The sequence below is a fragment of the Lathyrus oleraceus genome, chromosome 5 (assembly GCF_024323335.1).
Source record: "Lathyrus oleraceus cultivar Zhongwan6 chromosome 5, CAAS_Psat_ZW6_1.0, whole genome shotgun sequence".
NCBI classification, from domain to species: domain Eukaryota; kingdom Viridiplantae; phylum Streptophyta; class Magnoliopsida; order Fabales; family Fabaceae; genus Lathyrus; species Lathyrus oleraceus.
In genome coordinates this window covers 321,220,658-321,230,753 of record NC_066583.1, presented here as the reverse complement: position 1 = coordinate 321,230,753, position 10,096 = coordinate 321,220,658, and positions in this window count along the sequence as shown.

Below are 10,096 nucleotides of genomic sequence, written 5' to 3'. Positions count from 1 at the left end.
ATGTAGAGTCGAGTGCCTTATTGCTGATCAAACGTTGTCCGTAATTGGATGATCATAGAGACAGTTGATGGGTACTCCACGAAGCATGCTAAGGGACATGAGTGACCTAGATGGAATTTTCCCATCCTGTGTAACAGGATAAATGTCTATGGGCCCAATATTAAACTGGACAAGGATGACACAGTCTATGCCTTGTGTTCAATATAGACATAAGGGCAAAAGGGTAATTATACACATAATTATTATCACAGAAGGATTTGTCAGATCACATGACATTTTCGTGTCTTGGATAGCAGTGATGTGTTGCTAGATACCGCTCACTGTTTATTATGTTAAATACGTGATTTAATATAATTGCCAATGCCGCGAAAACCTATAGGGTCACACACAAAGAACGGATTGATGAGAGATAGAGTAATTAAGGAATACCGTAATGTACGGTGCCCTTAAGTGAATTATAGAACATCGTAAGGTACAGTGTACTTAAGTAGAATACGAAATATGGTAAGGTACCACGCGCTTAAGTGATTTTGGCATATTATAAGATATGGGCCATATACACTTGAGTGGGCTTTTTAGCTTGCAGCCCACACAAGTGGTTCTATAAATAGAACCCTTGTGTAGAAGCATTGTCACACTTGCAATTTTGTTTCTCTCTCTCTCTCTCTCTCTCTCTCTCTCTCTCTCTCTCTCACTCACTCACTCAAAGCATTCATTCGTAGCAGCTAGCATTGAGATTGAAGGAATCCGTTCGTGTGGACTAAGTAGAGGCGTTGTCATCGTTCAACGTTCGTGATCGCCACAAGAGGTAATGATTCTATCACTGATCATGCCCATTCGTAAGGATCATTAAAGGAGAAATTTTAAATTCCGCTGCGTTTTGGATCGCCCTTCTCCTTCAGTGGTATCAGAGCTACTTACGAAACCATGCATCTGATAGCTGTTTATTTTCTGTATTAATACGATTAAAAGACAGAATGCATCAAAGAATAAACGAGTAATTAAATTGAGATCGATCAAGTTATATATATGATATAAGTTAAAATTCTGGTATCAGATATAAGATATCGAAGGTAATGTCACGACACTGATATCTGCTAATACACAACGGATAAAATAAATAGAATGGTAAAGCGAATAACACAAGCAATTGTTAACCCAGTTCGGTGCAACTCACCTACGTCTGGGGGCTACCAAGCCAGGAAGGAAATTCACTATAATAGAATTAGTTCAAAGACTATCTGTACACTTCACCAAGTTACAGTCTTTCTCACCTAATCTCTACCCGTGCAATTTCTACCTAAGCACTCTTAGATATGAGAACCCACTCACTTCCCTTACAATCACACACCCGTGATTTTAAACAACAATCCCTTGTGAAAAGAAAATACTTTTCAATTAGAAACTCTTGATTTTACTTCACAGTTTCAATCAAGAAGACACACTCTTGATCTTGCTTCAAAGCTTTGATCAAGAAGACAAATCAGTCCAATTCAATCATCAATGGATGACTTGAATGACCTACAGACACAAACCCTAGCTCTCTCTCTAAATTTCGCTCAGTCTTGGTTGTGTGTTCAAACAGGTTTTCTGAGTCCCTTTTTATAGAAACATTGGACAGCTTGAAAACCCTAGATATATTTTCCAATCAAATCTTTTCATATCAGCTGTAAAGATTTCCTTGGAAAATAAACAAATCTGGTTGAAATCCTTGAAAGAATGCGCCAGCTAGCCATATCTTCAATCAACCAATGATTGCCATTAATTGTGCAATCACAAAACACCAGACATTCATACTGAATGTTCTGTGTACATGATGTCATGACATCGGGTCTGACATCTGGAAAAATCCTGCATAATTCATTTCTTTTTATAGCAGGTACAGCCATATCAAATGCCATGACATTGTGTATGTCATCTGAAACAATCCTGCATGAACATGTCTTCCAATTAAGCTCCAGCAGGTACATCCAATATCACACGCCTTAGCATTGTAAGTGGCATTCTGAAACAATCCTGCATGCACATGTTCTTGAACTCCAGCAGGTACATAGGATATCTTATGTTAAGACATCACACATGACATCTTGTGAACACTCTTTGTTTTACCAAAATTGCTGCCAACACTAAGAATCAACATAAGTAATCCTTATGCAAAATACGGTATATATGATATACTATTTCTGTTTCATTCATTCAAACACTTAGTGGTTGTTTTCCTTTGGGCGATCAATGGTCGTTTGCTTCTTGATCCGACATTAGTATGGTGAAGCAATGATGTGTTGATCAATCATACTGAATCAACAATCGAGATGTGTTTGACGGTCTGAAATTTGTGCATTAGGGTTAATGACGGCACAAGGGTTGTGTTGTCAAAGAGTTATGCATTAGGGTTAATGATGGCACAAGGGTTGTGTTATGCATTAGGGTTAATGACGGCACAATGGTTGTGTTGTCAAAAAGTTATGCGATTAGGGTTAATGACGGCACAAGAGTTGTGCTTTAAAGTATCAAGTGTTGATGCGAAAAACGACGTCGATTTTAAATGAATTGTTCATTAAAATTTTCGGCCAGGGGCGCTGCCCCTTTAACCCCGCAAGGGGCGCTGCCCCCTTGAACCCCGTCCGCTGAACGGTCAGCGGAACCACCGTCTGCTGACCGGGCAGCGGACCCCCGGCTAACTCTGCGTAGTATGATCGGTCGCCGAAATTTAATTTGGTTTTAATTAATTAAAAGAATTAAAATTAATAATAATAATATGTTTATTATTATTGTCTTGTAATGATCGGTTATGGCCTTAGTTTTCCTTTATTTTGTTTTGGGTTTTTAAAATACGACCTGCGTATCGTGCCTCTCTTTTAATCTCATAATGTAACTTCTTTTCTCATCTCACTCCCTCGTATGTAAAACGAGTTTCTTTTATGTATTGTAATGTTATGAAGAAAGAGAAGAAGCCAATATCAAAGGAGGACAACCTTGAAGATCTTGCTTGGAAAAGCTTAGATCGTTATTAGGTTAGCTTAGGTTCTCTCATTGGCTTGGGAGAACAATTGCGCTAGGGGCCATAACTGTTTCATTATGTATGTATGTTGATGCATGTGAGAGACGATTTATATGATAAATAAGCCGGTGAGATCAGAATAATTGCAAATTCCCTCAAATTAAATATTAAGTTTATGCTTTCCAAGTTTTAGCACTCATCAAGACTAGTATCAGATAATTTAGGTTTCGCCTACGCGAGGTGCATGTTCTATATTAGTAAGGTGCGATGGGATAATTGCAATATCCAATTGTTAAAACAATGGGTCAAACTTAACTAAACAAATTATAATAAGATTATATATGTTTAGAAGCAAGAGTTGGGAATGATCCATGTGATGGATTGGAATAAGAAGTTATTCATCCAACTAAAATATTCGAGAGTTGTATTAGATACAATTGGAAAGAGTTCCTACCTAAATAACCTAGTTTTGTGTAATCCGCCTACGCGGACTTAAAACAAAGTGAAATATGGATCTCGACCCACTAGAAAATCTTCCAACGGGATTTTCCGAATCAAATGGTGAGGGTCATTTGTTTTGAGTAAAATAGTGGGAGCATATTTAATTAAAGGCCTAATTAAATATGTTATTGATACTTATATTTTCATTATTTTCATGTAGATTACCATGACAACAAACACCTCTAACAACATTTTGCGATCAATCCTTGACAAGGAAAAATTGTCTGGGATAAATTTTCTGGATTGGCACCGAAATCTGAGGATTGTCCTCAAACATGATAAAAGGCTATATGTCTTGGAGAAACCTGTTCCTGAAGAGGAACCTCCTAGTTCTGCACCCAAGGCAGAAAGAGATGCTTATAAGAAGCATGTCGATGATGCCAATGAAACTGCTTGTCTCATGCTAGCTACCATGAACTCAGAGTTGCAAAAGCAACATGAGAACATGACAACGTTTGATATGATCGAACACCTGAAGATGCTCTATCAAGAGCAAGCAAGACATGAAAGGTTTGAAGTTTCAAAAGCCCCTTTTCAAGGCAAGTTAGCTGAGGGAGCCCCTGTAGGTCCCCATGTGCTCAAGATGATTGGGTATGTGGAAAACCTTGAGAGGTTGGGTTTTCCCCTCGGAAAGGAACTTGAGACTGATTTGATCTTGCAATCGTTGCCAGATAGATTCAGTCAATTTGTCCTAAATTTCAATATGAATGATATGGACAAATCTCTTCCTGAACTGCTAGCCATGTTAAGAACTGCTGAGCAGAATCTGAAGTCAAAAGGGAAGTCCATTCTGATGATAGGAAATGGAAAGAGACAGAACAAAAGGCCCACCAAGCAGGGTGATAAAAAGAAAGGCAAGGAAGTTGCCAAACCCAAACCCATTGTTGCTGCTTTGAAGCCTAGTGGAGGCATAGCAAAAGAAGGCATCAGCTTCCATTGCGGTAAGACCGGACACTGGAAGAGAAACTGCCCAAAGTACCTGGAAGATAAGAAGAATGGAGTAGAGACTTCAACTTCAGGTATTTTTGTTATTGAAATTAATTTATCTACTTTTGCATCATGGGTATTAGATACTGGATGCGGTTCTCACATTTGTACCAATGTGCAGGGACTAAAAAGGAGTAGAGATTTGACAAAAGGTGAAGTCGACCTACGAGTTGGCAACGGAGCAAAGGTTGCTGCTTTAGCCGTAGGAACTTATGTATTGACTTTACCTAGTGGTTTAATAATTCAGTTAGAGAACTGTTATTATGTACCTGCAATTAGCAGGAATATTATTTCCGTTTCTTGTTTGGACAAGTTTGGTTTTTCATTTATAATAAAGAACAATTGTTGCTCAATTTATTTGAATGATATATTCTATGCTACTGCACAAATGAACAATGGACTATATGTCCTTGATCTTAAAATGCCTATTTATAACATTAATACTAAAAGGATGAAACCTAATGAGTTAAATCCAACTTACCTTTGGCATTGTCGATTAGGCCACATAAATGAGAAACGCATTTCCAAACTCCATAAAGATGGATTGTTGGACTCTTTTGATTTGAATCATATGAGACATGCAGATCTTGTTTAATTGGAAAGATGACAAAGTCTCCATTCACAGGAAAAGGTGAAAGAGTTAATGATCTTTTGGCCCTCATGCATACTGATGCGTGTGGATCACTGAATATACCAGCCAGAGGAGGTTTTCAGTACTTCATCACATTTACTGATGATTTTAGTAGATATGGTTATGTGTATTTAATGAAACACAAATCAGAGTCCTTTGAAAAGTTCAAGGAATTCAAAAATGAAGTACAAAACCAACTAGGTAAGAATATTAAAACTCTTCGATCAGATCGAGGTGGTGAGTATTTAAGCCTAGAGTTTGATGACCATTTGAAAGAGTGTGGGATCCTATCCCAACTTACTCCTCCTGGAACACCCCAATGGAATGGTGTATCTGAGAGAAGAAATCGAACCATGTTAGACATGGTCTGATCCATGATGAGTCACGTCGATCTTCCAAACTCCTTTTGGGGACATGCACTATTGACAGCAACTTACACACTTAACTGTGTTCCATCCAAAAAGGTTGAGAAGACACCATATGAGATATGGAGTGGTAAAAAACCACATATGTCTTACATGAAGATTTGGGGTTGCGAAGTTTATGTGAAACGAAAAATTTCAACTAAGCTTGAGCCCAAATCTGACAAATGCTTACTTGTGGGGTATCCTAAAGAAACAATAGGGTATTACTTCTACAATCCTTCTGAGGGCAAAGTGTTTGTCGCTCGAACTGGAGTTTTCCTAGAAAAGGATTTTATTTCCAAAGGAATCAGTGGGAGGAAAGTAGAGCTTGAAGAAATTCAAGAATCACAAAGCACCGATACACCTATGGAGGAATTAGAGCAGGAAACACAAGTAGTTGTGGAAGAGCAACCTGCTCAAGTAGAACAAGACCAACGTAGGTCAAGCAGGATACGTCACATACGTGAGAGATATGGATATCTCATAACTGATCAAGGTGATGTATTACTCATGGATCAAGATGAGCCTGTGACCTACCAAGAGGCCATAACTGGTCCCGAGTCTGAGAAGTGGCTAGAAGCCATGAAATCTGAAATGGATTCCATGTACACAAACCAAGTTTGGACCTTGGTAGAGCCTACTGTAGGAGTTAACCCTATAGGATGCAAGTGGGTCTTCAAAAAGAAGACTGACATGGATGGTAAGGTACATACCTATAAGGCAAGACTGGTTGCAAAAGGATATAAACAAATTCACGGGGTTGACTATGATGAAACCTTTTCACCAGTTGCAATGCTTAAATCTGTTCGGATTTTACTTGCTATCGCTGGATATCATGATTATGAAATATGGCAGATGGATGTCAAAACTGCTTTCCTTAATGGGAATCTTCTTGAGGATGTGTACATGACACAGCCTGAAGGATTTGACATACCAGAAGAAGCCCAAAAGATATGTAAGTTACAAAGATCAATCTATGGATTGAAGCAAGCTTCCAGAAGTTGGAATCTTCGTTTTGATGAAACGGTAACACAATATGGATTCATCAAGAACGAAGATGAGCCTTGTGTATACAAGAAGGTTAGTGGGAGCATGATCGTTTTCCTGGTATTATATGTAGATGACATATTACTCATTGGAAACGATGTCCTTACCCTGCAACAAGTAAAGTCTTGGTTGGGGAAATGCTTTTCTATGAAGGACTTAGGTGAAGCAGCCTATATATTAGGAATCAGAATCTATAGAGATAGATCACAAAAACTGCTTGGCCTAAGTCAGAGTACGTAAATAGAGAAAGTGATGAGACGCTTTAATATGCATGATTCCAAGAAAGGATTCATACCTATGCAACATGGCCTGTGTCTATCAAAAACACAATCCCCTTCAACTAAGAAAGAAAGGGATCGTATGAATAAGATTCCATATGCATCTGCAATAGGATCTATCATGTATGCCATGTTATGTACTCGACCAGATGTCTGTATGCTTTAAGTGCAACGAGTAGGTACCAATCTGATCCTGGTGATGCCCATTGGGTAGCTGTCAAGAACATCCTTAAGTATTTGAGAAGGACTAAGGACTCATTCTTGATATATGGAGGTCAGGAAGAGTTGGTTGTAATTGGATACACCGATGCTAGCTTCCAGACAGATAAGGATGACTTTAGATCGCAATCTGGTTATGTGTTTTGCTTAAACGGTGGCGCTGTGAGCTGGAAAAGTTCAAAGCAAGATACAGTTGCTGATTCTACAACCGAGGCTGAGTATATTGCTGCCTCAAGTGCAGTAAAGGAAGTTGTTTGGATCAAAAAGTTCATTAGTGAACTTGACATAGTTCCTAGCATTGTGGATCCCATTGGTCTCTATTATGATAACAATGGTGCTATCGCACAAGCTAAGGAGCCTAGATCTCACCAACGATCCAAACACATACTTAGGCGTTACCACCTCATTCGAGATATAATAGATAGAGGAGATGTGAAAATATGCAGAGTACCTACACTTGACAATATTGCTGACCCACTGACAAAGCCTCTTGCGCAGCCGAAGCATGATGGCCATACTAGATCTATGGGCATTAGGGGTATGCCTGATTAGCTCTAGTGCTAGTGGGAGATTGTTGGTGTAAGCCCTAGAGGCCAATACTTTTGGTACTTGTATCGAATTATTTATTAATAATAAAAGGCTTTTTCTTTATTATGTTTGTTTAATAAAGTCCCTAGAATAGCTAGTCCGTTTAATGTATCAAGTATGACTTAATCATGAGATCACATTAAACATAAGGACACTATTCTTAAAGTATCCGTAGTCAAACTTATTATGAAGTGGGATAACATTAAAGCATGAAGACTATTATGTTTATAGACTGATGATCACATCTCATGGATCATGGATAAAGAGTTATCAAGTCTTAAACATAGGTATGAATATTACGAGTAATATTTATACTGGATTGACCCGCTATGAGAATACTATATAGAATGTTATGCAAAGTGTCATAAGTTATTCTCATGGTGATAATGGTGTATACCACCCTTCGACCTGAAACCACTATGGACCCTAGATATAGAGTCGAGTGCCTTATTGCTGATCAAACGTTGTCCGTAATTGGATGATCATAAAGACAGTTGATGGGTACTCCACGAAGCATGCTAAGGGACATGAGTGACCTAGATGGAATTTGCCCATCCTGCGTAACAGGATAAATGTCTATGGGCCCAATATTAAACTGGACAAGGATGATACAGTCTATGCCTTGTGTTCAATATAGACATAAGGGCAAAAGGGTAATTATACACATAATTATTATCACAGAAGGATTTGTCAGATCACATGACATTTTCGTGTCTTGGGTAGCAGTGATGTGTTGCTAGATACCGCTCATTGTTTATTATGTTAAATATGTGATTTAATATAATTGACAATGCCGCGAAAACCTATAGAGTCACACACAAAGAACGGATTTATGAGAGATAGAGTAATTAAGGAATACCGTAATGTACGGTGCCCTTAAGTGAATTATAGAACATCGTAAGGTACGGTGTACTTAAGTAGAATACGAAATATGGTAAGGTACCACGCGCTTAAGTGATTTTGGCATATTATAAGATATGGGCCATATACACTTGAGTGGGTTTTTTAGCTTGCAGCCCACACAAGTGGTTCTATAAATAGAACCCTTGTGTAGAAGCATTGTCACACTTGCAATTTCGTTTCTCTCTCTCTCTCTCTCTCTCTCTCTCTCTCTCTCTCTCTCTCTCTCTCTCTCTCTCTCTCTCTCTCTCTCTCTCTCTCTCTCTCTCACTCAAAGCCTTCATTCGTAGCAGCTAGCATTGAGATTGAAGGAATCTGTTCGTGTGGACTAAGTAGAGGCGTTGTCATCGTTCAACGTTCGTGATCGCCACAAGAGGTAACGATTCTATCACTGATCATGCCCATTCATAAGGATCATTAAAGGAGAAATTTTAAATTCCGTTGCGTTTTGGATCGCCCTTCTCCTTCAATCAGGCATCATCTGAGGGTTCCCACTTTAAGATCGTTAAACGTATTTTGAGGTATCTTAATGGAACCTCCAATCACGATATTTGGTGTCCTAAAGGAAGTGCTTATAGATTAGTAGGCTATTATGATTTCGATTTTGTAGGGTGCAAGTCAGATAGGAAGAGTACTAGTGGTATCTGTCACTTATTTGGAAGTTGTTTAGTTTCTTGGCATAATAAGAAGTAGCATAGTGTTTCTCTTTCTACTATCGAGGCTGAATATGTAGCCATCAATAGTTATTGCGCATAAGCCTTATGGCTTAGGCAACAATTATTGGACTATGATTTAAAATTTCATTGCATTTCGATTAAGTGCGATAATACCAGTGCTATAAGTCTTACTAAAAATCTGGTACTACATTCACGAACCAAACACATTGAGAATTGACACCATTTCCTAAGAGATCATATGGAAAAAGAAGATGTTGTTTTTGAGTACGTTGACACTAGGAGTCAACTTGCTGACATTTTTATAAAACCATTGTCATTAAACTCCTTCCACACGATTTGTAGGGATTTTGGAGTCTTAGAATTTTCATGCCTTAAATAGAATCAGGATTTGGTTTTAGTTTCATTTTCAAGGTATAATTTGATTTCCCTAACACAATTTTGTAGTAAATCATAGCCTTTACCAAACTACAATGGTATGCCTCTATAACCCTTGTATCTTTAGTGGCATTCATCTCTAGTTTATGTATTTGATTATTCTTATTTGTATTTAATTATTTTAAATGTGTGATGCTAATTATGTGCATTAGAACTTTTAATTCCTTGTTCATGCATTATTTATGATTGTTAATGCATACCTTGATTTATAAGTTTGATCACTTTATTGGTAGCTGTTGAACGTTGGTGTTACATGTCTATTTGCATTGTGTTGCTTGTGACATGTCTATATTTGTTAAATATGAGATCATTGTTGTTGTATATGCTTCTTAGCTATTTATCTCTTATATTCATTGGAATTATCTGTTAGTGGTTGTTTTCTTGGTTTTAGACGCATTTCGAACTATCTCTTTTTGATGTTGTCAAAG